Here is a 25,262-nt window from a genome sequence, read left to right as displayed (position 1 = left end):
ATCCAATAAGGCACTGCAGGGGCGGGCTGAAGCCAGAGGCAGCTGGAGCAGGCGCTGAGGGTGGGAGCTTTCGCTCCGGTAACACCCAGAAAGCTGCACGTGGCCAGCAAGGGGCTGGCAGCTCCCCGGGAACCTGGGAAAGACACCCCCACCTCCCCCCCCAGTTGAGCTCGCGCAGGGGTCACTCTGATGTAGGGTTTCCGAATTGATAAGCTACATATCAATAAACCCCGTTTATTTGCTTAATAGGCTTCAGTAGCTGTAGCTGTTGAGAAAGAATAGAAAAAAGGAATTTGGGATTATATATCTGTTGAAATCAGTCACAATGGAATGCTGAATTAACAGACCACAAGGATGTTTGGCAGAATGCCCAAGATAGGGACAAAAGGAGGAATAAACAGGGACAACTCATCAGTCTAAAGTCCCAACTGGGTGAAAGGTGGTTTTGGCAGGGGGAGAATGAAAACACTGACTCACAGCCCACGGAGTCTAGAAATCCACTGACTCAAGAGGAGGAAGAAAGTGAGCATGCAGAGTATTAACATAAGTAAGAGAATCACTTAACCAGTAGAATCACAGAATATTCTGAGTTGGAAGGGACCCACAAGGATCGAGATGTCCAACTCTGAAATGAATGGCCCATATGGGGATTGAGCCTACAACCTTGGTCTTATCAGCACCATGCTCTGACCAAGCTGAGCTAAAGAAGATATAATACTAATTAATGAGAGAACTATGCAACTTGTAGCCAATGAATACTGATACTTTTGTTTGCTAAAACATATAAATAATGTAAAGTTTTGAAGATAGGGAGCTAGCCTTTTGTGGGTTACCACCTAGCTCCTTACTTTGCACAAACTAGAATAAAGAAATAGAGATTCCTCTCCTCGGTGTGTGAATTGACACTGCACACCAGGGAAGGAGCTCACGTGAGGGACAACAACCCCAGCCAGGCACTCCCAGAGCTCACTCATGCAATGGTTTGCAGACACTGCTACATCAGCAGTGCTTTTGTCTACCCAGCTGCAGCCATAGGGTTTATGTTGCTGGATGAATCTGTGCTCAGGAAATTGGGAGTTTCAAGAGCACCAAGTGGTAAAGAAATCACTCTGTGCCTGGCTTTGCCCAAGCAGGAGGCATGCAGAGAGCAGCTATTAGGACAGCCCAGGCCAGGTGTTAGACAAGCTCTTACTCAAGACTATTTGCCTCCCTTTCAACTGGGATTGCTTCCTGGCAGGCAACATACTATGCTTAAGCACTAGCTTTTCCTAGGAAATACACCTATTACCCAGATCTTACTCTCAGCCTCTTTACTTGCCGTTTCTTATCTACATGCAACAGGACTTTCAGGGGATTGGAAGATAAAAGCCTGTGCGGGTATAGCTACTTCCCTGAAGGCCAGTAGTTCCTGCAATAAACAGTGAGGATGGTCGGAATTCCATAGATCTTTCTACACCATGCTGATGGTGGGCATTCATACAGTAGAACCTAAAGCTGTGTTACATTGGGACTACAGGTACAAAGGATAAAATTCTGTACCCTGTCATCTCAAACATAAAGTAAAATACCTCTGGAGAACCTTTTTTTGTTTTGCACACAAGTGTGCTCAAGTCAACCTGTTTCTGGTAAATCTTGTAGTGTGCTGTGTAAAGTAGTCATACCAGAAAAAGCCCATCTTCCCAAAGAAATTAAAAATTCAATGCATCTCTGGATTCCTTAAATTCTTTATTCTAAAATTCTGCAGGTTGGGATTTTGAGACTAACATGCCCTTCTTTCCATATTTTCTCACTCCTGACCTGTTAACTTCCTCATCAGAAAGATTACAGGAACTCACTTGGCCTCCTCCCAGCCACATTTTGTTTGTCAGGGTCACATTTACTGAGCCAGTTATGAAGTTTTAACTATTGCAAAACTTCCGTGGGCTAACATAGCTTCAACTGCACATAAGGTTTGTGATGACATTACTATGCTGGTTGTTTCAAATAAGTTATAAGGTGTTTCAAAACTCATTCCATCCCCTCTCAAACACATTGTATTACCATAGGCTAAAGCACAAATTATACCTCAGCAGCTTTAATTACAATTGTTACACAACTGAAATAAGGAGGAGCTCCAGAAAGTAACTGAAAAATCATATACAAAAGTAATAAAAAGGAAGTTTAAGGTCCAAAGGTCTTCAGCAAATGTGTGGTATTACACAAAGGAGGATTGGCAGACCAGGAGATACAATATTTAAACATATACATCGTGAGTTCAACATACAGCACAGTTAATGACTAGCATGTGACTGTATGCTTAGCATAAATTAATGAATCAATTAGCCGTGATAGGAAACTGTAATGCATAGCAGAACATATGAAAGAATGCATATGGGAGTGATTAGAGGCAGATGTAACTCAGAGCCCTTGGATTCAGTAACCATGCTCCTATTTCTACAGCCACATGATCTACAGGATGTGGGACCTGTTCAATTTCATCACTAATCTTGTCAAAAGAAAAAAAAAGAAAAAAAAAAGAAAAAAAAAGAAAAAAAAAAGAAAAAAAAAGAAAAACCCACTGTATTGGGTTGACCCTGAGTTGATGGACAGTCTTTAAGACCAATTACGCTTCTCACAATTTACATATTTAAACCGCACAGAAAGGTGGGACTTCCCCTTTTGGTCGGAGGTCGCCTGCTGGAAGGTGGGGGGGGGCTCCGAGCCTCCAGGCCCCGCCGGGCCGGGGCCACTGCCCCTTTCCCCCTTTCCCAACACTGCGGCACGGACCCCGGGTCGCTGGGGGGGGACTGTCCCAGAGCCGCAGGCAGCTAAAACCAGCCATGGACTGCTCACAGCTAAACCCATCCAGCGCGGCTCCTGGGGACAGGCGGGTCCCTCTCCTCTCCATGCGGAGCCGGCGGAGTCAATGGGAGCCGGCAGAGCCTCCTGTCTGCAGCCAGCACACTTCGTGCTGAACTGAAGAAGACACCATGCAGCCAGCAGCACAGAGGGAGCGAGGCTTTCCCCACCGTAAAGCCTGAACAAGAACACCCTTCAACATGGCGGCTTCAGAGTCAGAGAGAAAGAGAAGTGAGTCACGTGGGACGGAGCTGGAAATGGCGGCGGGAGAAAAGAGGGCGGTGCCGCGACTCTGGCGCGCAGCTTAAAAAACCTTCTTGCATGCCGTGGTAAGAAACTGTAATACCACAAACTGTTTGTCTCTTTAATCCATTTGAAGAACATGGGGGGATGGAGGATCCTCGTGTGGCCTGTGAAGATTGTGAAGAGTGCCTATGCCAGGCTATATAGAAGTAGTGAGAGGCTGTTAGAGACTTGTGGCGAAGAAAAGCCTTTGTGTGCAGGCCAAAATAACTTATCCTTAAAAAGATGAATAACCCCATGTGATGGCCCATGTTTTGCAGTGTGAAGGAACTGTGAGATTTTTCATGGGAGAGATGTTCTACACACAGCAGATTGTTTGTTTCCGGACGGATCTGCTGTTAGTGGCAGTTTGGGAACCACGTGCAACTGAAGGAAAACCCTTTTTTCCTTAAGCATAAGAGAGAGACTATTTCAAGAACTGGAACACTGACTAACATCCCATGTTCTGTTATCCCTTGTGTGAGCTGGGTAAAAGGAGAGAAGTGCTGGGGGGGGGGGGGGATTTGCTTTAATTTTTTTTTTTTTGTTATTTTCTCTTTACTTTTAATTCTATTAGTAATAAAGCTCTTTCATTGTACTGCAACTGTTTAAGGTTTGTGCCTGCTTTGTTTTTCTCCTAATTCTTATCTCACAGAAAGACAATAAGTAAGTAATGAATATTTTGAACCAAAACCACTACATTTAATTGGTGTTTCTGCCTGGTTTCAAACTCAACCCACTACACCCACCTACTTTCCAAAGGGATCAGATCCCAAAACCAGATGGAAGTGGCACAACACACAGCCAAGCAGGAGGGCACAGCTGCCTCTTTCCACCACACCTGTAGTTAGGTTAGCTTAAACCAGTCCTGTACCTACCTGCTGTTTGATCCCTGTATACAGGGATACTTGAGCTCCGTCTGCCAAAGGATTGTTTATTTATTCAGGCAGCTAGATAAAACCCCCAACATTTAAATGAGCTCCAGACCTGGACAAGATGGGGGCTGGGAGTGGTTCCTCCAGTGGTGGAACAAGATACGGGCTCTGAAGGAGTCATTTGTGGCTGTGAGATGAGTGGCCAGCATGAGCTGGGTCCCCAGGGTGGTGACAGTGTGCAGGGGAAAATGCCAGTCTGGGAAGAAGCAACAGCAAATAGCCCCCAGCATGGACATAGTAATACCAGTCTCTTACACCAGCTGTCTCTCTTTCCATATGGAAATAGCAGAGAGGGTATCTATAAATAATAAGTACCTTTCAGTACCAATAAAGCTTCACCAAAATTGGAAGGGTATTACACAGCTTTCATCATTGCAAAATTACCAGGATAAAGGGCCAGCGGGAGTAGTTAGGGTAACACAGGCATAGCTGGGAACTGAAGACAAGACTTTTGGCACAAAATCTTTCTTCAGGTCTGAAATGTATGAAATAGATTTTTCAGAGAGTAGTTAGATATATAGGAGTCAGACCACCCTGAAGGTAAAGGCAACCAATTTTCACAAAGAAGGGACAGTAGTAGAAAGGCAGGGCAGGATGAGAGAAAGAATTTTAAAAACCTGCAGCTTTGCATACAAAACAGTCTCTTAACAGGGCTTCTTAGGAGTGTAAGAATAAGTGGGCTGTTCACTCCCTTTTTTGTTCTGTATTTCTCGTTGTCTCTTTTTTGGTCATATCTGCACGTCCTTTTGTTCTGCTGATTGTCTTCCATACCATGTTTCTCCCTACTCTCACCTTCCACAATGCCAGCGCTGTTACAAGTCCTAGAAAGCAGATGTTTTAATTAACATCAGCTACAATGTAGCAACCTCTCACTTGTCAGTATTTTGTCAGGAACAACTAAGCAAAGCAATAATGTAATCAGCTCCTGCTGGTAGAAGTTGACTGGAAACTACTGGAAGCTTGCCATGGGAAGAAACAGTTTTATTTGGAAGAATGAAATAGTAGATAGTATTCCACTAAATCACAACAGTAAGGCAAAAGGTGTAAATAAGCAGCTGGAAGCTACTTGGATAACAGAACAAACTGGCTTGGCAACAGCCCTGAGAACAATGCCTGACTCAACTCCTCAGCCAGGAAGCACATACAATAAATATCAAAGCAGGTAGGATGCACTAAGGAACAGCAGCAGAACACACTCTGACGTTATAGGTACACTCATCATTTAATTTCAGATGAATCAAAACCATGAGCCAAGGCGTGGGATCATGTAATCCAGCAGTGCTCACACACACACTTTACAAATGCCACAGCCTAAGTGCTGAGCTCAGGGACAGTACTGGACAGCTTGCTTAAATAAACTCCAACAGGGACACCAGCTTACACGGAACAATGGAGATGGATAAATCTGGAATGAAGAAGATGAGCTAAAGACAGCAGTGATTAAATTAAATATTAATATCTCTGTGTGGAATCAGATGGCCAGATTAGATCCAGAATTTTCTTTGGGGACTGCTGGACAGACACTGTTGGTTTTTTCAATTTTATTTGACTGCACAAGAATGATTTTATGGTGTCCCTTGGATCAGGGCTTGTCCTGGAAAAAATAATAGCAAAACACCACAAAAGAAAGCAGATCCCTGGCAACAAACTCAGGTGTGGTCTGGATGACCAGCGTGGAGCTGAGAGGATGTGGATTGTGGGGAAGCCTGTTCAGCAGCACTGGCTGGGGACTGCACCTGTCTCTTCACAGGCTTCCTGCAACTCACCATGCAGCCGAGGCCATGGTTACGGGACACCTGCCACCTCCAGTGGGGCATAGACCGAGAAAACCCTCAACCCTGCCATTGAGAAGAGGGACCCTTGGAAAATGCTGCTTGAGGCACAGCCAGCCCCAGCACTGCCGTGACATGATACCACAATATAAGAAAATATTAAGCTAGTGAAGAGTGTCCAAAGAAGGGCAACCAAGATGGCAAAGGGCATGGGGGGGGAAGCCATGTGAGGAGCAGCTGGGGTCACTTGGTCTGTACAACCTGGAGGAGACTGAGGGGAGACCTCATCAGAGTCTACAATTTCCTCGTGATGAGGAGTGACAGACACTAATCTCTTTTCTCTGGTGATATGACCCGAGGGAATGGCCTGGAATTGTATCCGGGGAGGTTTAGGTTGGGTATTAGAAAAAGGTTCTTCCCCCAGAGGGTGGCTGGGCACTGGAACAGGCTCCCCAGGGAAGTGGTCACAGCACCAAGCCTGACACAGTTCAAGAAGCACCTGGACAACGCTCTCAGGCACGTGGGCTCTTGGAGCTGTCCTGTGCAGGGCCACGAGTTGCACCCGATGGTCCCTGCGGGTCCCTTCCGACTCAGGAGAGGGTGTCACACCCCCGGCTCCCCCGCGCCGCTCCCAGCGCCTCCCGCCAGCGCCCCCTGCCGCGCCCCGCCGGCACCGCAGCAATGGCGGCCCCCACGGCGCCCGCGTGACTCCGACGCCGCTGCCGTGAGTGGGGTCGGGCAGCGAGCCCGGGGCACGGCCAGGGCGGGCCCCGCCGCCGCTCCCGCCGGCACCGCCGCACCCCAGCGAGCCCTGCTGCCCCTCCCGGCGGGCTGGGCCTGGCGCAAACGGCGGCAGGGGGCGGTCGGGGCCTGGCGGGGGCGGCAGAGGGCGCGGGAGGGGTTCGTACGCGGGGAGTTCCGTCGGGGCTCCGGCCACGGCAGCGCCGCAGTGATTCGGGGAGCGGCGGGCGCCTGCAAAGGCGGCGGGGGTCAAACCAGGGGCACTGGGCGGTGGCGTCTCGGCGAGGGCAGCAGTGCCGTGAGGCGAGTCGGGGCTTGCTCAGTGACCCCGAGAGCCTGAACACATTTCCCTTCGGGCCCTGTTAATGGTAATTGCACTTGAGATACGTCTCGGCCGCCTTCAGAAGAGGGGTGCAAGGCAAATTTATCTAGCAAGCTACAGAGAAAGCCTGATACACAGAGAATAATCAGAAAAGTGGCAGAAAACATCTCTTGTTGCTTAAAACAGGCACAGGCCCACGGTGCTCTGTTCTGTGGGGAACTCGGTGGCAGGAGCACAGCCAGAGGAAATGTGAAGAGTAGGGCGAACATAAAGCAAGTTGGTTGCAGTAACTCATCCACATGGTAAGGAATCTACAGTCAGATTTACTTTGTTATTCAGGTACAGCTTGTGAAGCGACCAGGTTATCTTGAGCAGGTTTCATGTTCAAACACTGCTATGTTTCTTCATAAAAATTGGAACTTTCCTGTTTAAGTCTGCTGTGATCACTGAAGGGAACAAGATTTCCCCTACCCCTTCTTATTAGTGAGGCTAGGTGCTCCTGCTTTCCAGCCTAGTTGGTTTCTTTCTGCTCATTCACATGAACTCTTTAAGTGCAAGAAGAGAGCATGTAACATGAAGTATAAGAGTGGCCTGGATTGCTTCTTTTAGAGCCAGTTTTTGACGAATTGAAGTGTTGAAACAAATTTTAAAAACCCCTAATCCAGCCTCAAAGGCTGGAGTAATAGCAGGCTGCGGCAGCAAGGTGGCCCTGTTCCACCGCCCAGCTGAACATCGTGCTGTACCTCTTGCATCAGGCTTAGGGATCAGCTGGCTTTTTAAAAGTTGGTTTTTCCAGTGCATCAAGGCTTTCTGGACATGGCAGGCACTGCAGCTGCACAGTCCAGCAGTAGGATGGGAAAAGTGGCATGAGCACCCCCGTTCCAGCAGCAGCTCCTCAGACCTGCACTTAAATCCAGTGTTAAACTGCAACTACTCTTTGAGTCTAAGCTTTGACTCAAATTTGAACAGTAAACCGATGTTTCATGGTGTGTCAAGGGTTCTCAAACTTGACTGGGGGTGTGGTAGAGAAAGATGCATGCATGTTGACAGATAACAAAATACTGCCTTCCTGCCTAGAGATCCTTTTGTGCTAGTTAAGACTTGGCAAAAGTTGCTGCCCTCACTATCTCAATTATTTAAGTGCTGAAATATCCCACATCAGCCAAATTCCATTAAACACAAAATGCAAAGAAAAGTTATCTTAAACAAGCAACATACCAATTGTAAAGTTGTTGCATTTATTCCACCGAGGAAGAAAGGATTCTCATCAAGAGGGTGGTGAAGAGGTTAGCTAAACTTAATGTGTCATTTTTTTGTTAGATGAGCTTTAACTTAGACTACTGTAAATTGAATGAAAAAACATGAAGAAGGGAGATAAGGAGCTTTTGGGATTAAAAATAAAAATAAACCCCAAAGCCTTCATTACTGTCTTACAGCTTTTTCTGAGTAGTACTTTGCCCTTGCAGTTCAGAAATTAATGAAGTGTGCTTGGATTATTGCTGAGTGTATTTTACTTCAAAGCTGGTTATTCCCCAGAAGTCAGAGGCTTTGCATGTCTGTTAATACAGTACTTTCCAGGCCACTTTTCTAATACAAACTTCGGGGTTTTGACTCAGTGCCAGAGGAGCAAAATAACATCCTTACCTTTGCAGCTGTGACCACAACATAAAATCAAGCAGGAAGAAGAGTTGATGCTGGGGGTTGTTTTTGCTACACTTAAGGCACTTAGGAGCTGGAGCTCACACAAAGAGATGGGCCCACGCACACCCTCCCTAAGCAACGTGGCTGTTAGGGCACTTGGCCTTTCTTTTATACCTGCCCCAGTTTAGCCAGCACAGGTGAATGCAGCTTATCTGTTGAACAGCACAAGTCCCTCCATGTGGGCATTGCTGTCACACAGCAGCTTCCCCCATTTGCCTGTGCTGCCTTACCCAGGCTGCAGCACAGTCTTTGGAGCAGCTCTGAGGACGGTTTGGTGGCAGCCCAGCTTGCGGTTGTTCTGAGAATTAGGAGGAGGCTCTAGACACAGATCTGAAGGCTGGCTGCATCAGCTCTAGACAGCTTTTTTGTGTAGACCTCTCTGCTTGTCCCAGCTGTACAAATGCCACTGAAACAGAAGTCAACAAGTGATGTGTGTGAATACCTATTTTGAAATGCTTGCATATTCAAGCAAGTGGGAGGGGAGAGGGGGAAGAAAGGCACTTAGCTGGATTTTTCTATTTCTCTGTACTGCTGTTAGTGACTCAGTCTACAGTTTTGAGCTGTGATTTTGCATAACTGAGGAGGTTGCAGAAAAAGGCTATATTATGTGTCAGTTTCTGGAAGGAGCAGTTACGTGACCATCAGGCTAGTGTGGGAGCTAACCTCTTGAAGATGCAGTTTTACTTTTTTCTTCTCAATATATTGTAAGGAATAAAAAGTTCTTGAGAGTATACTTCTGAAAAGTTACCTGAAACACAGGAATACTGGAATATGTTAGTAAAATTTTAAGTTATCAGTTCAGCATTACTTCTTAGTCTTTTCCCTGTTGTGAGCCACTTGAAAAAGCATCACCAGGTACTTTATACTGACATTTGTCTTTTAGCATGTTTCAGGCATCCTTTCTGGTATAAGAATGTCTTAAGTGACGGAATACTTTCATCTGCTGTGGTGCAGTGGTGGTTTTTTAACAACTGCACGGCAGTAATAGCAGTTGAATTTAACCACCCCCACCCCCTTTTCCCAGGGCAGAGTAATTTGCTTTTCTTGGTGTTTAAGTGTTTTCACTAAGTGTTTGCATAGCATTCCACCAGCTAAAATACATAGTCCCTGTTTCCTGAGCTGTCTCAGAGTACTCTGCATATCTTCAGTACACAGCAGATAATAGGGGCTTTGCCCTGCCTTTCTTACCCTTCCCTACACCAAATAAAAAGTCAATCCTGCTATTAATTTGATCACTACACTAAACATAGTAAACTCAATTATCCATTACATCAAAATGTATTCTGCCATCATGTTATTAGACCTCTTATAGATCCAAACTGGAGGCAGTGAACAGGGAATGTTTTCTTTTTTCCTATCTGTGCTTTGAAGATTGACTTTGTAAGCTTCTCCCATTAACTAACAAAGAGATAGAAATCTTCCACATCCCTGTGTGCCTTCTCCAGATGTGGATTAAGTTCATTAATGGCAACAGTAATCTCCCAGACTGTCTGACAGGTGGTGATCTGTGCACCAGCACTAGTGCAGATTCTCACTTTGATGATGTTAAATAAGTGAGCGGCAAGAGCGTGGGCTTGAAGCAGATTATCTCCATGTACTGCACTTTGACTTGAACATGAAGTTTTCAGCTGGATCACCAGAGGCTGCACCACCAGTGAATGCTCAACACTCTCCACAACTCATAGGTGGGAAAGTCTGTGAGGGCAGGCAAGAGCCAACCTAAACAAACCACATGCACAGAACCCATAGTAGGAACACAACCCTCAGCATCAGGTATTTTCATTCGCAGACTCATGCTTATTCCTGATATAGACATAGCCAGCAGTAATTCTAAGAATCCAGTCTAGCATTAAAATAGTTAAAATTGACATATTGAACTCCCCGAGAAGGAAGACCCATAAGAAATGGGAATGAATATCTATAGGGAACTTTGATCCAGCAGAAGTCTAATGCAGTCCCAAAGACCTCATACCACTCCTTTTCAGTCTTTTAGCACTCTACAACAGTCCCTACAACTGGTTGTGTGGTATTGGTGAGCACCACAAATTGAAGGTGTAAACACAGAATGATACACCAAGATCTGGACTATTCGAAAAGACACGGTCATCTGAACAACATTCATTTTAATGAACATGAGAGATCCATCACCTGAGGCTTGGAAATGTGTGTAGGGTACCTGGCAGGTAGGAGAAAATAAAAAGGTACTCCGAGTACACAGGCATTTGTGGATACAGAGTGACTAAACTGCCAAATGATAGTTCAGTTTGGCAGGTTATAAGTAAGTAGAAGGAATGCAAGTCTTGCCAGAGATAAAAATAAATATATTTGCCCTGTTCATGGCATAAGAGAACCACAAAAGAAGTTTTAACATTAAAACCAGGCACAAAAACATAAGTTAAAAGGTTAGAGAACTGCAAGAACCTGCTCTGGAAAGCATGTGAGATGAGTGATTAGGATTCATTTGATAGGTTTAGAGGAAATTCAGGTACTTTCCATACAGGTGCAGGTTTTTTAGAGATTGCTGCTGGGCTGCTGTTCAGCCTGCTTGGGAAAAAAGCATAAACCAGTAGGAAAAAGCCAGGTAAAAAGTCAAGGATAATGTAGATGGACACACAGAGAGGCAAACAAGTCATGAAATACCTTATTTAGCAGGATAGGGTTTTTTCCTGATGTCTAAAAATGAAGAACAGTATTATCTTGAAAATCCTTCATGTCTTGTCAGCAAAATGCAGACAATGCTTAGTCTTACGTATAGCCTTGCTTACTCTGATCTCTGGTATAATTTTTTTCTGGCCCCTCCACGAAATTGAAACCTCTTCAGAATACGTAGTTAGCATCTCTTCAGTGGCCTTCCCTGTAAGTACCCATGCCAAGAAGCTGACAGAATGATTTTTCCTCTGTACTGCCTGCTCACCATTGTCTCCAGCCATAATAAAGACAGACTTTGGAGAAGCATTTGCCATATTTGGTGGTACTGGTTGTCCAGTAAGTATCTTATTAATGAACATTCTGAGGAAAGAGACACAGCCTACCTGTTTACACGAGTGACACAGCACTGTTTTTGCGTGACTTAAGTATCACACATTTAACTTCTAGTCAATAAAATCTTTAGGCTTGAATTTTTGCCTTGGCACCTTAATACCATCTCTCCTTAGGATCCCAAGAGCAGCAACATGGTGTAGGTCATACACCAACAGATTTTGACTACTGAGTTTAGATGGAAGAATGATGTTGCTTATTCCAGTAGGACTGGAAAGCAACTGTCAACACTTAGAACTACAATGTGAGCTGCATGTGAGTTATTAGAGCTTAATCCTGGCATCCAGGAACATTTCCTTGGATTCTACTGGACACATACATTTGTGGGCACAGCTGTACAAGCACTGAGAGAGAAAACTACGAGCCTACGTGCTTCAGAGCCTGCACTACAGTTAAAAACATACAGCATGCTAGCACAAGTGAAAGGGAGAGCTGCTATGTGCAACTTGATCATTACATTTGGTCTACCAGTTACATAGACACAAAACTGCTCTACAAGTGCTGGTTTGCTGTAGTACAACATTTCTACACGTAGCATGGTTAGAGAGCCCACCTTAACAAATGCTTTAGAATAAATAGTGCTTCTAAGTTTTCCTGTGCTGAGTAGGAGTACATTAAGAGGATGGAAGCCATCACAGACCACTTGGAAAAGGGTAATTAATAGCTTACCAAGAGCCCCGTACACACCACATAACAGTCTTCAATCCTTATCAAAAACAAAAATGTATCAAAATTTGAAACCTAGAACATTTTCACTACCTAAAGTAGCTGTAGGCGCCTGCTTTAAAGTGACTCTTCTTAATACTAGAAGCTCACAGGTACCTTCTCTCAAATTTTGGTGCCTCTCCCTTGCTATTTTTTTTAACCTTTCTTCTTTGAGCCTCACAGGTGCAAAGCTTTCAGTTGAATTAACTCTGCCTTATCCAGAAGTGGTGAGGAACATGTTTCTCTGAATCTTAATCTTACTAGGTATGAAAGACTAATGCTTAAAAATATAAGTTGCCTGAATTTCTGTTACTTTGGGAGTTTGGGGGTTTGGTTGGTTAGTTTGTTTTGATTTGTTTCTCTAGTCAGAATTCCACAGAATTCTGAGTAATGAGTTGAACTCCAGGAGTGTACACTGTTAAACACAGGATGTTTGCTTCCCATGTTTATTACAAAATCTACAGTGATTTCCACACAGCTTCCATTTAATTGGAGTTTTGCCACCAACTTAAATAGGTAGCTCAGGTCCAAGTTCATTAACAGAATGGAAAGGTTTACTCCAAGTGTGGGATGTAGTAGAAAGATTAGAAGTGGAGCAGTTGCCTTTATATGGTGAGCGTGCCTGAGCTTGATGAGGTTATTTCCTGAACCTAAACTATAAACAAGGAGCCGTGCAAAGTTGCAAACCTGCGTATGGGATGCATCTGCTGGAAATTATGACAAAAACTAACAATCTTCACCTCACTGAAGTCAGTGAAACATTTTCTGTACTTGATTTGAGCCAGGATTTTGCTGTAGGCACTTACACTTTAACTTTGCAGGAATTAATGCACACTGCACAGTAAATACCTCTGAAAAATGTCTTAGCTCCTCTCCTCTCCGGTTCTCCCTTCTTCTTTAGGCTGAGTTCTAAATTGGTTTTCTAAACCTTTTCTATCTCCATTCCCCTTTTTCAATGAGAAACTCAACAGATATCCTTTCAGCATTCTGCTTGAGCAACACCAATGGCATCACTTTTACACTGTATTAATCATGATGCACAATAGTATGATGTCGTCCATCAGAATTTCAAAGCACTTAACAAATATTAATTAAGTATTGCGTCTCTGTGAGGTATGTAAGTAATTAATTTTATAAGCCAATGCCATTTAAAGGAGAGAGAAGGGTGGATTCTCATCTTAGTGCATAGCCTCTTACTCGTTTACAGTTATTTTCTTCCTGGGTGTCTAGACCTGAAATAAGTTCCTTATGCAGCTTTTGTAATGATCTCAGTAACAGGAACATTTGTGAAGCTGAACTGCAAGACTCCTCTCGTGTTTCCATTATGTGAAAGCACATCCTCTCAAATTCATTGTCAAATGTAATTGTGGTAAATCAAGTCAGTAGAGAAGACAGGTGAAGAATGTGAGACTTAAGCTCCAGCCCTGCCTTCACTTCATCAGAGCAGGTGTTCCTAAACTTTTGGTGTCCTATGTTTGCTTTTGTGCAGGTAGCAAAGGACTTCCTAGATGCTGCAGGCTTCCTTTTCCCAGACACATTTACTCTTTGCACCTGGAAATCACATTAGGCAGATTTTGAGGGCTTCATAAATTTGTCTGGGCTTTCCAGATATGTGATAGCTGTAGAGAGCAGACACTTCTGAACTGGTTGCTGCATGCCTGGAAACTCTGGGTGTCAGCACTGTGAGCACACACAGCAGTTACAGGACATGAAGCCCCTCACAGAAGCAGCTCTGTGTGTGTGCTGTGCTGACCAGCCATGCATATGAAGTGCAACACATCAGAAACAGCAGACTTGATGTAGACATATCATGCAGCTACTAAGGCTGTGCAGTCAGCCCCATGCTTTCATGGGGGAACTACACAGTTATTTGCATATAGATTATACATCCCCTGCTCCTGTGTGTTGCAGCTGCTGCATATGTACACAGCTTTTTCTACCCATGAAATCCTCTGCAGACCTATGGGATTTCTACTGCTCTAGTTTGTACCCTGATATACACACTCCTCCAAAGAACAGGACCCTTACTTGTTCCACTTCTTTCAATTCCCCCTTCCCTTCTAATAATAAGTTCTTGCAGTTAAGACAGTTCTTCCATGAGACACCCTCAGACAATTTCAGTTTGCACAGAAGAGAGGTGGCAGTCCCCAGTCCTTTTTCCATCTCCAGGAGTCCTTGGTCTTGGTAATTCTGCTGCTTACCATGCTGGCTCTGACGTGTTGGATCTCTTCATTAGCTGCTTTGACCTATTAGCCTGGAAGAAAAACAGCAGAAAGATTGGCAGCTTTCTCTGGCATAGTGAGGTAAATAGCTGACTACATGACAGATGTGACTTAGAGGATTTACCAAGCTGTGAGGTGTGGAAGGAAGTGATGACACTTGGCAGGCTTGAGAGGTAAGCCTGTGTGAAACTCATGAAGTCCAACAAGGCCAAGTGCAAGGTGCTGCAGATGGGTTGGGGCAATCCCAAGCACAAGCAGGCTGGGCAGAAAATGGATCGAGAGCAGCCTTGGGGAGGAGTTGGGGGTGTTGGTTGACGAGAAGCTTGACAATTGTACTTGGCAAGCTTGGCAATGTGTACTTGCAGCCCAGAAATCCAGTTGTGTCCTGGGCTGCATCCAAAGCAGCGTGGCCAGCAGGGCCAGGGAGGGAATTCTGCTCCTCTGCTCTACTCTCATGAGACTGTTTGTAGAGTGCTTTGTCCAGCATAAGAAGGACACGGACCTGTTAGAACAGATCCAGAGGAGGGCTACAAAGATGCTCAGAGGGCTGGAGCACCTCTCCTGTGAAGACAGGCTGAGAGAGCTGGGGGTGTTCTGCCTAGAGAAGAGAAGACTCGAGGGAGACCCTGGAGCAGCCTTCCTGTACCTAAAGGGGACCTTAAAAAGCTGGACAGGGACTTTTTACAAGAGCCTGTGATGATATGACAAAGAGGAATAGTTTTAAACTGAGAGTAGGTTTACATCAGATATTAGGAAGAAATTCTTTACTGTGAGGATGTTGAGGCATTGGAACAGGTTGTCCAGAGGGATGCCCCATCCCTGAAAATATTCAAGCCCAGATTGGATGGGGCTTGAGAATCCTGATCTAGTGGGTAGCATCCCTGGCCATTGCAGGGGGTTTGGAACTGGATGATCTTTGAAGTCCCTTCCAACCCAAACATTTTCTGTGATTCTGTGATCAGGGGAGTACGGAGCTGTTGCATGTGCAGCTGGGAGGATGGCAAAGAGACTGAGAGACCTGACCTCTCACTTTTGCAAGTGACTAGTTAGATCAGCTTAGCTGCCTGTGAAGTGGTAATTTGATTTGCTTCTTTTACAGAGCAGAGGTCCTACATTGCCTCTTTTTCTCTTCTCCCTGGAGATGTCATTCAATCTGGGAAAATTTGAGTGGATTCACAGTTTTTCATCACACCACCACATAAGAATCATATATTTGGAAGGATTATCAAGGATTTTTTACATTGTTTACCTACAGGCATTTGCCTTTAAACTTTCTCCCATATGTTTCTGTGGCCTCACACCAGTTGGGTTGTTTTTCACTGTTATTCATATGCTGGAGGCTAAAACCATTGCTGTAATCATGTTCATAAACCTCTATGATTTTTAAACATGCTTATTCTGATTCTATGTTATCCTCAAAAAAACCTTTGAATCCATTGTCTTCCTCTAGTGAATTAGTTTCAAAATTGTACCTAAAGCTAAATACACCTCCCATGTTGTGTGGAAACTGCTTTGAAATTAAACAGAAATTTGAGAAGCTTCTGTTGGCTGCCTCAGAGAGTGTCAAGCACATGAAATATTCCTCCCACCCCCCTGGAAAATTAGGAAATAAATAAAGAAATAATCTTTTTTTTCCCCTACTCCCTAACTTCCAGCTAGATTTGAACTGGAAGAGCAGAAAATCACACCGTGATGAAATTCTGATTTTTCTTCAGTATTATTTGAGAAATGAGGGAAGACTTCAGTGCATTAATAAAGCAGTTTAGACACCCGTCTGCCACAGTGGTGGAGCTCAGAAGATCAAAAGAACATTCTCATCTGCTTGACACACACACACTCAGTGTTCATTCATTAATGGCATACTTTTAGCGTAGGTTATAACTGTACACATCGTACAACAAAGCAGTGCTATGAAGTTCCCTGTCCCTAGGGAACAGAAGGAACAGAAAAAATAGTCTGGTTGATTAAAGCATTCTCAGCAGCTGAGAACATCCCTAACACTGACACGTTTTACTGTGAACTTTGAAAGGGTGGGGAGAATAACTGCACACCACCATCTTCATTTGATGGTATTGTTCAGAATGAATCCCCCACTGGTAGAATAATCCCTGATAAAAGGCATTCTAGCTTTCAGAAGTCATGCACTCAAAGCATACACAGTGGGGGGATGTTGTAGTATCAGTGCTCCATAAAATATGCACAAATTGGTTTGGGGTTGCCCATCTGTTTTGGTGACAAAAAGCGAAGGTCTAGATATGTATGTCTTAAACCAAATATGACCCATTTCAGGTTCTGAAGTAAAAGAGAGTTCATCCTTCCCTGACAGAGGAAAGAGACAAAACCCATTGTGTTTTTCCAGATACTTATTCCATAGGGTCTCTAGTCTAAAGACCTAAACTTATCTGAAAAGCAAAAAGCCCATGGTGGGGGGGGATTGGAACTAGACAAGCTTTAAGGTCCCTTCCTACGCAAACCATTCTATGATTTGCTTATTGGTTTTGCAATTTTAGAAAATAAATTATCTCACCTCTAGTTTAGGAAAATCCCAGTTGTAATGAGGTTAACTGGGCGGATTCCAGATCACACTCATTCCTTGCATGGTAGCATTGACTTAGTGGCAGAGCACCAGAAATTAATCTGGCCCTTTCTCTCCGTGAAAGTGAAAGTGTGTTAGGCAGGCATTTCAGCATGCAGGGTAATGTGCCTTTGGATCTTACACAGCTAATCCTCTTTATACTTTGCTGACTGTAACCTGCTTAGTCTTACATGAAATGTATTCGTCATCTTTTCCTGAGCCTGGTCCAAAAGCCTGTTGAAGTCAGTGGAAAGAGTCCAGATATTTTTTCAGTAGTTTTGGAGCTGACTCTATATGAACAGCTGGTGTATCACTGAGTCTTCTAGTTGAAAGACAAGGAAAATAAGCAGCACCAAACCACATTGGACTCAGTGCTGTATTAAATATATAAATGAAAGTAATGTGAAACTTGTAAAACCAGACTGGACAAAACACTCTGAAACATGCTGCAGGGAACAGTCTAGTGCTAGCAGGGGAATAAGTTAGCTATTTAATGATTTCTTTTCCATAGCTTTTACTTTTCCACATATTCTGTAATGTAACAGTACTTTTTTCTCCTTGGGCAAATAGCTGTCAGACAGCAGCACTGGAATGAGAACATATGTAGTGTTTGCTTTTATCTTACATTACAAAAGAAGTATGAATACCCTGTGTTATTCCAAGTATAAAATTACAGGTGTCAAATCATTTGGTGCTTTAAATGCTGTGCCAGAAAAGTAATCCAGTAAAAATAAGCTATGTCCTGTCAAAGCTGAGCAGTTAATATTGTTATTACAATTTCTTGCATGGCTCCAGCGGTGTGAGGTGGCCCAAAACAAGTGTAAGAGACCAGGAAGAAACTTGCCTGGAATCACCAAGAGCATAAAAAGACAGGAGGATGGAAATGAGGTAAACCTAATGGCCCAAAGTGAGAATCTGCCTTATCTGATTTACAGTTGGTTTGAGCTTTAAAAATGCTGTTAAAGAAAAGCTGGTTAACATGTTAGGGGCTGATTCTTACCTAGAGATCCCAAAGAGTTAAATTAAAGAGTGATTTGTGCTTGGTTCTGGGTAAGTATGTGTTTGACCCTCTGTCCTAAGGAGTGTACTATTTAAAAAGTAGAAGAATATTTAGCTGAAAAGGTTGAAGAATTTTATCATCTCTGCATTACAGGTGGGAGTGCAAAACAGGGGTGAGGAAGTTTTTGCTGGATTAAACAGTTGGGGTCTGAATTGTCTGTGGCAGAGAACCCCTATGTCCTGTCAAGTGCTTTTCAAACAAGGCCATCCATACCTAACTGTGGTATGGATGTGAAGTTGTGAGTGATTGTATGTGGTGAAGTTTGCTGCGGACCTGAAGTGAAATAGGAGATACAAGAGCAGGTCATAGCAGAGCACAACATGAGGGTTTGGTGTGTGAATTTCTCCTCAAAAGATCATGAAGAGCCACACACACTTCATGCAACTTCTGGAAATTAGGTTAATACTTTTGTTGTCCATTTCACAAAAGCTGGGATGGAAGAAATTTTATATAGTAGATTATGTCTACTAGGGGGCAGAAGAATCACTGTGTTTAATACTCTTTTTCAGGACTTCAGAGCTACAGTGAAACCTGGACAGAGACGCCTGATTTGCTAAATTGAGAACATGCTGCTTCAGTCAGTATGGATGTTAGGAAGCTAATTAAAGGACATAGCAGCTGACAAGTGAATCTTTAATCCCTGTCAAATCCCTTAAGTTTATCACCAGTGTGAAGTAGTTCATATAAAAAAGAAACTTTTACTCCTGAATTTACGTGTTTCCAGATGAGATGTGTTTACTTTCATGGTAATGATCAGAACACATTTTACTTATTTCAGGATGAATATTGGCTGCCTTGGAAATTACTCCCCAAATCCCAGCTCTCTTCCCCTACTTCTTGAAAACTATGGGAGTCATATTCGTTGTCCACACTGGTATTTTAAGTAAGTGGCATGAAGGGTGTGTCAGGCTGCATAGTATGCTGCTGAACAGCAGACCAAATCCTGGTGCTTAGAGGCTGCAGTTGTGCTAAAAGGTCAGAAACACCAAGGACATGTAGTGCACCAAAACTTGCCCATCCTGAGATAGTCAGGAATAGTCACATGTGTTGATTTACAGAAAAACTTAGTTTGGTTCCTCTTTTTTTTTTCTTTGCAAACCACATGCTCTTGCTGAATGTAAATATCTCATGCTGCAATGATTAAGTCCATTTTAGGTTCGTTTCCATTAATCTGTGAAAAGACTGTGCGAAAACCCAGAATCAGCTCCGAAGGATAAATTGTGGGGGTTTTTTTAATTTCTGAAAAAAAGAACTCTGCAGTAGGTTGTCAGTTAGTACATCAAAGGATGCATTTAGTGTACCTCGGTATGCTGTAACGTGAGCTATTTGTTCAGTAGTTAGCTCTAGTTAACTAACATGACTATTCATTCTAAAATAAGCACTCAGGCAGTGTTTGCTCCCAGGCAAATACTTGTTCTGCTACAGTTCTTTCTCAGCTCAGCTGCCTCTGATCCCCTTTGTAAGTGCCGAAGTTGTTAGCCTTTGTAGTCATGAGAGTTAATTACCACTCATTTTGTTCACTTTTCTGCATGGCCAAAAGCTTTTATGTCTTTTACATGATTCGGGAGTGGAAAGACTCGCCTGCATTAAGGGGCTGTTTCTTATGCAATATGTGATTAATAGTTGCCAAGAAGTGGTCTGCCACATGTGCGCTGGCAGGTTGGCGGCTGTGCAGCTGCGCTACTAATTACATGGCTGGGCTGGTTAAGCACGGTGCATCTGATGGTGGAGATAGGCTCCAGGGCCCCGCAGGAGATCGAGGGGATGTGGTGGCTAGATGTGGAATCTGGGGACAAATGGGATGGATCTGCTGGGGATGAAGTCTGGACATGTGGAGAGAACACCTAGGAGCCATAATACAAGGCAGTGAGTAAGGAGCAGAGGAAGAAGTTAATAGCAGGCTAAAGCAATTCGTGTGGCAATCAGCTGTGCACAGCATGACCCTTTGGTATTGGGCTGGACTCCCTTAGTTTTGGGAGTGTTTGTGTAGTAGGAGAGGAGCATATATTATTGTTTAGTTTTCATATCAGTCCAAGAAAACTAGGTTTATCTCCCGGCCCAAAAGCATTGTCCCCACAGAAGTGAACATTCAAACACAGTGTTCTTTAGAGGTTGTGTCCTGCAGTAGCAGGAAGCTCAGCAGAGCCCACATACTTTTAGTCTCTCTAAGTGCTGGTGTTTTCCCCTTGAATTATGTTTTTCGTTTTCAGCTAAATAAACCATAGCAAAAAACATTTCATTGTGTGCTAAGATATTCTCAAGTGCTCTTGTTTCCAAGGGTGACTTTACTGGGGGCAGCGATGCAGTCTCAGAACAGAGCTCTTACGTGTCCCAGTTACGGAATTACTTCCCGTGCTGCTGACAGCTTGATTTGTGAAAGAAAAAAGAATAGCAAAACAAAACCCACAGCCTGTGCAACAGAGAAAAACACAGACTTGCTGTGCTTTAGAGAAAGTGTCAAACACAAACATTTCAAAGGAGGAAAGCTTCTAGTCTTCATGTACATGATAAAAATATTTTTAAAAGGATAAGTCACATAACTGTAACTATTTTTAAGGTTTAAAAGTTTCCTGTTTAATACCTGTGGGATAAGTCTGTGCAGCTAGCTGGAGGCCAATTTTAACCTTGACCATTGAAATCTGTTGACCTGTGGTTTGGTACAGAGCTGGCCATTGTTGTTTTTTTCCTGCTTTGAAATAAGGGATATCTGGGAAACCTCTAGCACCGCCCACCCCTCCCCCCTCCCAAACCCCAAAAAATCCACATGTCTAACTGTGTGCTAGACCTGCTCAGCTTAGCTGCTAAGTGTTGCAAAGTAGCCAGATATTGAAAATGCTGCTAATCGAGCAGATGTCAGACTTAGAAACTCATCGTTATGCCTTTATACTGAATCTGGTAGATACTAAGAGGACTTTAAGTGCATGTGTAATTACAGAGCTGTTTTGTTCTGGTTTGAGACTAAGCAGTAGTTATAGAAAAAGAAGACTGAACTGAAGTGTTCTGCAGTTGAGCAAGCAATTTTATTTCTAAAGCAAAGTCTCATGCACTACAGGACTCATGATTCATAAATCTGGTGCTAAAGGAAGCTGTGTCTTGATTTGCAGCTTATAAAAACAGGATTTTGCTAATAAATGTGTTCTTCAGAATTACAGACCAGCGGATTCTTAAATGCAGAGCTCATGGCTTTGTCTTGAACAGTATCCTCCTATGATTACTGCGTACTGTGTTTTTATGATAGGTGAGACAGCTTCTTCCTGGCCACTTATTTATGTCACCATTAAATGGAGAAAAGGAATTGGGATGACCTAGTCTGGAGGGGGTAAAGCAAACTGCAAAGCACTGCCATTGGTGAAACAAACTTGCTTTAAGCACATTCTCTAGTTAGTCTGAGTCATCAGTCATCAGTTATGTTTGTTCTCTTCTTCCTCCATCTTTCCCTGAGCTGTATTATAAAGCAGTTCTGTGACTGGAATCAGGGTGCACTGTGTGTGAGTGGTCCTGAGAGCAGGTGGGGATGAGGACTGTGGGGAGGGACTGAGCCAAGGCACGGAGAGACAAGCAGAGCCCAGTTTGCAAGAGCTGCTTGAGTAAAGTGCTGTAAGGAGAGTTCTGGAAGGATGTATCCAACCGTGGATAAGCCATGCATTAGTCCAGCAACTTCCTTGGTGCCTGTTCCCTGTACTGCCTGTTCTACCTCCCATCCCTGGAGTTGCCCCTGTTGCTTCCTCCTGATGCAGGCTTTGGTCCCGGACTGGGTATTCCTCTCCCTGTCATTGTCCCATCCTCAGATGTTCACACTTGCTCACAGTGCATAATTTTTCCTAAAGTCAGCCAAATATACAGTTTTGAGGATGCACTTCTAGCATGTGCTGAGCTCAGAAATCTGCCTTCACCAATTTAATACCCTTATAAGAACATGTCAGAAATGTTTTCTTCTCTTAGCATGTCTGTATACACATGTATGTTCATCTCTGTGTCTATCCCATTATTAACAGTGAGCATTAAGTGCAGGTATCAGGGATGAAAGGACTGTAAAATTTCCATGCTGTCTGCCCAAACAGCACACTGGCTTCAAAAAGAGTGCTCAGATGTTTATGAAAGCTAGACTGAGTGATGATGATGATGATGATGTCTCTATGTGGGGGAAAACACTCATTTCTCAACTGGCAAACTTTTTTGAAACTCAGAAATGTTTGCTATCTGATATGCAGTGTTTCAGATTTGTGATTCCAGTTTTCTGCTCTGTTAGAATAGCATGTAGATTGAGCAAAACAAAGTGATATGACAAAACGTTTTGATATCTTGTCCTAATTCAAGAGAGGGTTTCTCCCCTCTCCATGGGAGAGAGCTGGTTGTCAGCCTGGGCTGAGGCTGTAGCAACCCCAGTTTTTGTGACAGTAGCTGTGTCACTGGTTTTGTTCTTCCATAGAACCATGGGACGAGAGCAGAACCAGGGGTGGCATTAGGGTGGCAAATCTGTAGATTGAAGAATACAAATTCAGTTGAGTGTTGGTTATGCTATTGACCAAGTTCATCCAATTGCATTTATGTTGAGCAACACCCAGAGCCTGCTGGAGCCAGTGGGAGTTTTGCCATCAGCTTCCCTGAGGAGTAGGATTTTGCTGGTTGTTTAAATTAGCCGTATCTTCATGGGAGCATATGAGAGCAAATGCAAAGGTCTTGAATTGAAGAAGCCAGTAAGCAGCTTTATGAGTTACTTTGTTACGCAGGTAAAAGCTGAGACAGCAAAACCCATCTGCTAAGCTTTCAACACATCTCTATAAACCTTATGGTAGGGTAAGAGTATTCTTTCCTATTTTATTTATGGCCTTGGCTGCCCGAATGAGTGCATCTGGAGCTCAGATGTCTGATGCCCTTATTGTAAATTAGTTAACTTGAAAAACTGCACACACTGTCAGGTCTTTGCTGTGGAAATGCCAGGCTCTGTAGTTGAGGTGCTTTTGTGTGTGCATATGTTTTTTATGTGAAAAGGCTCTTGAACTTTATGCATAAACACTGTTCTCTGTCTCTATTTTTTTTTTTTCCCTCCCTCTTTTGTTACAGACTGTGGACTAGCATTGAATATTCAGGGAAAGCTCCCCAGGGAGATTAGGGACACGGACAGATTTTAAACAGAGCCCTAATGCATGGACACGAAAGGACGAACATTCTAGTGGGAATACTAGTACAAATTCCCTGCTTTGGGGTCAAAATGCATTAAATAGCTGCTTGCATGCTAAAGATGCTTTTAAAGTCAATACAGACAAGAAATTATAAAATCTGTAAATAGAGATGGTGCTCAGTGAGAGTAGAAGTACTTCAGTGACCCCTTTTGTTATAAGTCATACAACAGTATATAGCAGTCCTAGAGAGAAGTGCATCTATAAATCCCTTTCTGCCAGGCTCAGACTCCCAGAACATGCTGAAACTTAATTCAGGTGGGATTTGTCCATATCCTTCCATGTCCTGGAGGGCTATGGGAACTAAGACTTAAGAGCAGTAGGAATTAGATGCCTTCACATGAGTAAACTGCTGTTATCATCAGTTACTCTGATTTTACTGTTGTGGAAGAAAGCTTATTGTTACATTTAATAAGTCTACATTAAAAGAAATTGAATGAAGCCATTGCACAAACAAGCAGTAACAGTACATATATTTGGGGCTGCTGTGCAGCAGCTAAACTCAGGTAGAGTCCACCTGTAAAAACTGGCAACTCGGGATGGGTCAGCATCTGAAACTAGGTTGCATAACAGCAACATGGCAATATCAAAGCTGCAGTGTGGCTTTAATTGCCACACAGCTGGTATTTATCATATAGCTATGTGCATATTTAAGAATAAATGCTATTAAAAAATATTACATCCTGAAATAAATATATTGCCTTACTGTTGCTGCACGTTTGCTTTATGGGTCCTTCAGCCTGACTCCACATCACTGCTGAGCCCTGTCCTCTGAAATGGAAACAAGTGTCATTTGCAGTATAGAAGTACAGCAGCATTTGTATAATACTTAGATCATCCAAGTTCCCATTGCAGACCACAGTTTATTACGTGAACATTTCATAAGGCCCATTGCCTCTATTGCCACTGTCTCATGTTATGGTAATCCCTAAAAAAGCTGCCATTAAATTGAGGCCCTTTGTTTTACATGCTGCATGCTTGCAGCTGCTGCAAGCATTTGACAGCTTCAAAGTCCATATTTCTTAAGTTCCACCTTAGTTTGGGGAAAAAGAACAAGTCTTCAGTGTAGAGCCCTGCAGCACTGCACTCTGCAGCCTGCAGGTTTTCATTGCTGCCTGCTTCCTGACTGTCCCCATAGCTCTTCCTTTTAGCTCCTCTTTGCTTTCTACCAGTTCAGACTTTTTTTTCCAACCTCACAGCTTTTTTCCGGCCTGCCACTCCTAATTGTGCTCTTTAAACCATTCCTTGGAGACATCTTCTGTGCACTAAAAGTTGCTCCCAAGTTTACTCTGCAAGCCAGTTTTGAGGTCTGTGTTGGGTGTATGTATCCCATTTGCCACTTGGAAGACAGTGGTCAAGTCCCACTCTGCAGCAGTAAGAAATAGAAAGAACTGCAGCTGCTGTACATGAGAGATATAATTTTGGATTTTTTCAGAATGAGGTGGCCTCTCTAACCTTAGCCTTGCTCTCAGAAATGCCTGTGGTATAGCCACATGCAACAGTTTGTGTTTTGGATGTTATAAGAGCACAATTCTCTGTGAGAACACAACTGCTGTTGGCATAAATGGCAAGATTTCATTTTATCTGCACTCTTACGTGGCCACTAAAGCTAATCGGCCACCAAGGCGAGTCAGACCCCTCTCCACTGGCTGGTCCTTGCTCAAATAAATACTCTGTGAGCCCCTGAGAAGGCACTTCGGCATTAACCGGGGTGCCCTTGCACACCCCTGCTTTTCATCCCTAAAATGCACAGATGTTTCTTAAACGAGTCTTGTGGCTACTTCTGCCAGGCTTGGCTGTTTCACGGAAATGCTTGAAGAAGACGAAATGCTAAAGGCAGGGAACACTTTGTGAGCTTGTGGTACCTACTTTTCCACAGGAGGCGGGATG

General features: G+C 43.6%; 1 protein-coding gene across 3 annotated transcripts in view; it reads left to right on the top strand.

The window, feature by feature from the left end:
* The first annotated feature begins 6,484 nt into the window (after positions 1 to 6,484).
* Positions 6,485 to 25,262, top strand: part of LOC104688916 (cytochrome c oxidase assembly factor 1 homolog) — a 53,886-nt gene continuing 35,108 nt past the window's right edge. The window contains exons 1-3 of one of the 3 annotated variants that reach the window (XM_039548890.1): positions 6,493 to 6,551; positions 7,077 to 7,192; positions 17,928 to 18,020. The gene's annotated coding sequence lies outside the window, so the exon portion shown is untranslated. Of the gene's footprint in view, positions 6,552 to 7,076; positions 7,193 to 17,927; positions 18,021 to 25,262 lie in introns of all 3 variants that reach the window. The other 2 variants (XM_039548888.1, XM_039548889.1) reach the window with 2 other exon arrangements.

Source organism: Corvus cornix, chromosome 2 (assembly GCF_000738735.6).
Source record: "Corvus cornix cornix isolate S_Up_H32 chromosome 2, ASM73873v5, whole genome shotgun sequence".
In the NCBI taxonomy this organism is placed as follows: Eukaryota; Metazoa; Chordata; class Aves; order Passeriformes; family Corvidae; genus Corvus; species Corvus cornix.
The sequence above is the reverse complement of the archived record's forward strand: the minus strand, read 5'-3'. Positions and strand labels throughout refer to the sequence as shown.